The sequence below is a fragment of the Molothrus aeneus genome, unplaced genomic scaffold, assembly GCF_037042795.1.
Source record: "Molothrus aeneus isolate 106 unplaced genomic scaffold, BPBGC_Maene_1.0 scaffold_19a, whole genome shotgun sequence".
NCBI lineage: Eukaryota > Metazoa > Chordata > Aves > Passeriformes > Icteridae > Molothrus > Molothrus aeneus.
In genome coordinates, this window is record NW_027098863.1 from 869,098 (window position 1) to 875,097 (window position 6,000).

Consider the following 6,000-nt stretch of genomic DNA (forward strand, 5'->3'; position numbering starts at 1 on the left):
TCTCAGTCCCATGGAAACAAGGAAACCATTTTGACACTGCAAGGCCTCATGGAAGCAAGGGGCCATTGTGCCACTGTGGAGCCAAGGAGACCATTGTTATATCACTGGGCCTCATGGAAACAAAGATCTGTTGTGATCCTACGGGATCTCATGGAACCAAGGGGCAATTGTGATGCTGCAGGACCCCAAGGATCCAATAACACGTGACAGGTCTGGCTGGCTGGGCCTCCTGGGGGCTGCCTGACTGGTCCAGCTGACCTTGGCATATTGAGGGTTGCTTCTCATCAGCCCCTGAAACCCAGGAGTTGTGTGCTTTCCTTCCTGTGGGAAAGAACTGTCCTTCTCCTCCGGGGGTTCATGGCTGAAATTGGGATTCCTCCTCCAAATTTGATTATATCCAAGGATTATTCCCATTGGTCACCTGGAGGGACAGACAGCTCTGGCTGGCCTTGGCCTCTTGGGGGCCACCTCTCATCTGCCTTCCAAACACCAGGGGCCTGTGCTTTTCTTCTCATGGGAAAAAACATCTTTTATGTCCAGGCATCCATGGCCAAAACTGAGAATTTGCCTCCAGAATTCCTTAAATCCAAGGACAGCTCCAGACAAAAGCTTCCAGGACTATCTAGGTTCCCTCGGCTTGCTAAGGGCCAGCTCTCATCATCCTTTGAAGCACTGGGGTTCTGCACGTTCCTTCCTATGGAAAAGAACTGTCCTTCTCATCCAAAGCCCATCCAAAGCCCATCCAAATAGACAAATGTGGGGTTTGGCCTCCCAAATTCTGTCTCTCCAAGGATTCTTCCCTGACAACAGATCTTGCTGCCTTGGCCTCCTTGGGGCTGCCTCTAATCAGCCTTTGGAACACTGGGGCTCTTTCCTTTCCTTCCTATGGAGAACTGTCATTCCAGTCCAGGAACCGGTGGCTGAAATGGAATTCCACACCCAAAACTCCCCACATATATCCAAAGGCTGCTTTCAGACAAAAGCTCCAAGGACAGACAGGTCTCGCTGGCCTTGGCCTCTGGTGACTGCTTCTCATCTGCCTTCAAACCCTGGGGTTCTGTGGTTTCCTTCCTATAGAAAAGAATTGTCCCTCTTGTCCAGGTGCTCTTGGCCTCAAGCACTTGACCACTCTATAGGGACACAGGAGCTCTGTGCTCAGTGGGGTGGAAACTGAGGATAGTAGAGGAGAGGCCTGGGAGGGATTAAAGAGTGATTTCAGAGATGGTGGATCCTTTTCACATAGTAGAGAACAGCTGGAGAAAGGAAGAATTAATACCAAGTGGGGAGGCCCAGGCTGGACACCAAACAAAAGAATTTTCCAGCCAGGGCAGGGCTGTGGTGCAGCACGTCCCCCAGAAGAAGCCTGAAGCAGCCCAAGTCTTTGTGTGGGCAGGCAGAGGCAGGCAGGAGGCAGAGCTGTCAGCAAAGGAAGGGCCCAGCCAGGTGGGGCAGCCAGAGGATGCCGACAGCCAGCAGGGACAGAGGCGCAGGGCAGGGACACTTGTAGGACAGCCTGGGCTGCACAGGGCACAGGGATGGGCAGCAGCTGCAAGACAGCCCTGACAGAGCCAACTTGGGCAGCACTTTGGCCATGGCTCCTGGCCCTGGGCCTGAGGCCACGAGGGAACAAGTGACCCTTGCAGGCCTGGGGCCTCATTGCCTCCTTGTCCCTGCTCAGCAGCCTGGCAGGGGCCGCCCCATGGTCCTGCCCTTGGCATTGCCCATCCCCACATCCCAGTGCCCATCCCGGGAAGACCCCTGAGCAATGAGGGAGGGACAGGATCTGCCTTGCCAGGGGCTGGGGCTCAGGCCTTGGCCCTTTGCTTTCCTGAAACATGTCCAGATTTGCTCAGCACCAGGGACACCTTTGCCTTGCTTGTCGCCAGCTGTCATCACTGCATACAGGGTTCTGCTCTACCTGGAACCTGGGAACACTTTCTCAGTTGTGTCCCTGACAGGGATATCTTCAAAGTACAAGAAACTTCAGTGTTCCAATGTAAATGAGTTCTTGAGGGTTTTGTGACATCACTGAGGGGGTTGTGACATAACAGAGCAGGCTGTGACATCACAGAGTAGGATGTGAGGCCATAGAGCAGACTCTGCCACCATAGAGTATGGATCTGTGGCATCAGAGAGTGGGTTGTGACATCACCAGGTGGCTGTGTAACATCATAGAGCTGGCTGTGACATCACAGAACAGATTGTGATACCACAGGGTAATTTTGTAACATTACAGTCTTCTGTGACATCACAGCACTGCAGTATGACATAACAAAGTGACATATTTGAATTGGCTCTGTGACATCACAGGGGCTGTGTGACATCACAGGTGGCTGTGTGAGGAGGTCACTCTGCCCCGGCCCCCCTCACAGTTCCCCCCAGAGCAGTCCAACCCTGCTCGTGCACAGCGGGGTCCCCTGTCCCCCCAGGTCCCCCCGCCCCCGGCGCCGCAGCCTCCCTCAGAGGATGTTCCACGAGATCGACCCCAGAGCCTGACACGGGGACGGGGGGCCGGGGCCCTGGGGGTGGCACAGGGGGACAGGGACCCCCCGGCAGCGTCCCCGTGTCCCCCAGGGCCAGAGCCTGGGCCAGGGCTCCTTCACCCTGGTACCAACGTGGCCTTGAGAGCGCTGAAAACATCCCCAGCAAGGGAGCAGCAAAAACCAGATTGAATATTAAGGGACAGCAGCACAAAGTTCCTTGGCAAGAGTCACTCTGCTCCTGACTGGACACTTCAGGCACACCAAGGAAACAAAGCAACAACAAAACCAAACCAAATCCAGACAATCAAACCAGAAATGAAGCAAGAACTGTCCCTGTGCGTGTTTGTGACACAAGGACAGTGAGGGCAAGAATAAAAGGAATATGGCCCAAAAGCTGAACAGAGCTCAAACTTAACAGGACTTAACTTATACTTTAACCTTAACTGATACCTTCAATTTCATAATTTAGCAAAAGAACAGCATTTAACACTACTTAACCAAACTTAAAACATATGACTCAGCAATTTAACACAGTAATACCATTTATTATTCAACTTAGCTAAGAAATAAATTAAACAGAACAACTTAGCAAAAGAACAACTCTTAGCAGCATTTAACTTAGCTTAGGCCTTGTGACTTAACATTACTTACTGATATCTGGATATTTGACCGACTCAGCTATCCAAGGCTCTCAAACCCCTCAGAGAGCAGCATTTCTGCCACATTTCCCCGGCACAGGCACTCCTGTGTGCACACAGACACAAAGAGTCAGTGCAAGGCACCTGGAAGAAATTCCCCTGAGGGCAGGAAATGCTCCCTGTGGATCCTTTGGCATCTCCCCAGTGGGTGAACGGTTGAGCCTGGAGGAGTGGGGGGATCGGCCCAGGCTCCGTCGTTGTTGGGGATCCCCGAGTGCAGCAAACGGGAGAGTTCCCGGCTGGGAGAGGCCCCACTCAGAGGGAGTCGCTGGCCCAGGAGAGCTCCAAGGGCTCCTTTTGGAGTGCTGTTTGTAGGGCCCCAAGAGAGGGACTTCAGTCCCAGCAATGGTTCATCCTGGCCACACTTGGCACCAACAGCTTTCTTTGGCAGGGTGAGAACAGGGATGTTGTGCCACTGAGGGAACAAAACCAGTTCCCAGGGCTGCTCCTACAGAAAGCAGGAGCTGGTTGGGCAGCAGCAGTGCCTGGAGCAGACAGTGTTTGTGATGAGCTGCAGAGGAGCTGAGCCCAGGGGCTGTTGGCCAAGGCTGAGGCCCAAGGAGCATTTCTCATCTGGCAGGACAGCCTGAGAAGGAGGGGGGAATGCAGCAGCACAGGGCCATGGAACCAAGGGACCATTGTGACACTGGGGGGCCCTGTGAGACCAAGGGACCATTGTGACACTGTGGGGCCTCAGGGAATCATGGAGAGCACTGTGACATTGCTGGGCCTCATGGAACCAAGGGGACCGTACTGACACTGTGTGACTTCATAAAAATGTAGGGACTGTAGTGTCACTGAGAGGCCCCATCAAACCAAGGGTCCACTGTAACACTGCAGGGCCTCATGGAAAAAGGTTCATTTTGATATTGCAGGGCCTCATGTAACAATGGAGACACCATTAAGAGATGGCAGCCTCATGGAACCACGGGGCCATTGTGACACTGTGGGGCACCATGGAACCAAGGAGACCATAGTGACACTGAGGGGACTCATGGAATCACGGAGACCATTGTGACACTATGAGGCCCCATGGAATAAGCAAAGCATTGTGACACTGTGAGGCCTCATGGAACCAGTGAGACCATTGTGACACTGAGGATCCCCATACATCCAAGAGGATCATTGTGATACTGCGGGGCCTCGTGAAACCAAGAGGCCTTTGTGACACTGCAGGGCTCCATGGAACCAAAGCTCCAGGGTGACACAGAGGGGCCTCCTGTCATCAGTGGTCCATTGTGACACTGTGGAGCCAAAGGAGACCATTGTGACACAGCAAAACCCCAGGGTCCAAAGGTCCATTGTGACACTGCAAGGCCTCATGGAATCATTGGGACCATGATAACATTGAGGGGCCCCATGAAATTGTTGGGGCCATTGTGAAAATATTGGGCCCCATAAAAGCAAGGGAACACAGAACAGGTCTGGCTGGTTTGGCCTCCCAGGGGCTGCATGACTGGTCCAGCTGACCTTGGCATGTTGAGGGTCTCTTCTCATCTGCTGCTGAAACACTGAGGCTCCGTGCTTTCCCTCATATGGAAAAGAACTGCCCTTCTTCTCCAGGCATGCATGGCCACAATTGGAGTTTCACCTCCAAATTTCCTTATATCTAAGGATTGTTCACATAGGAATATTTCCAGGACAAGACTGGCTGGGATTGGTTTCAAAAGGGTCAGCTCCCATCTGTCCCCAAAGCACTGGGGAAGGCTCCGTGTTATCCTTTCTATAGGAAAGAACTGTTTTGCTTCTACAGGTTCCCATGGCCAAGATTGGGTTTCCACCTCCAAATTCGCTATATACAAAGACTGCTCCCGGACAAAATCTGCTATTCCTGACAATTCTGGCTGGCCTTGGACTAGAGAGGCTCTCATCTGCCTTCCAAACACTGGAGCTCTGGGCTTTCCTTCCTATGGAAAAGAACTGTCCTTCTCATCCAGGTGTCCATGACCAGAAATGGGGTTCCACATCCAACATTCTCTGTTGTGACAGACTGGAGGAGATTGTTGGCTGGAAACATTTCATGTGTGTGGGGGAGGAAGGTGCAGGTCCAGCCTTGCCCTGTCCTGGAACCCCAGCACTGCCCTGGAACCCCCATCCCCCCAGAGCCTCTATCCCAGCCCAGCAGTGGCTGCCAGTCCCTGGCACAGCACAGGCAATGCTCCACAGCCACCTCTGCAGCCCCCAGCCCAGCTCCTGAGGGACCAAATGAGCCCAAGCCCCACCTGGGGGAAGGGCCCAGGGAGACCAAGGGGTATTGAAGGCTGACCACAAGGCAAGTACACATCTTGGCCCTGGATCCTCTTGGAATTTCCATCTGAACAGTGCTGGAATCCAGGAGTTGGTAGCTCTGTGTGTGCTTCTCTGAATCTTATTTTTCTTTCTATCTCTCTGAGAAGGAAAAATACTTCTTCTATTTTTGTCCTCCTGCAAATTTCAATTAACTTAAAATTGAACAGGCTTAGAGTTTGTGAAGTTGAATGGGCCATTAATGCTTTGAGAAATGTTGTTTTGTTGATTGAATGTCCTATTAAACCTTTTGCGAGAATTTATTTGATTTTTTAAAGTTGCCAGTAAAGGCTGTTTGGTTATTTTGAGCTCCTCAGACTCTCTTATTGATATTTCTTAGTGCATCCAACTCAGAGTACACAAAAAAAAATAGAATTTCCTTTTAAATGTCTCCTTGAGAGAGTTGTTTGGGGGATGGGAGTCAGGGCTTGTGTGTCCTGCTTGGCCCAGCCCAGGCAGGGCTTTCCCAGCCACATTCCACACTCCATTGCCCAGCTGGAGCCCCTGGTGCCTCTGAGTTGTGCTGCCCCAGC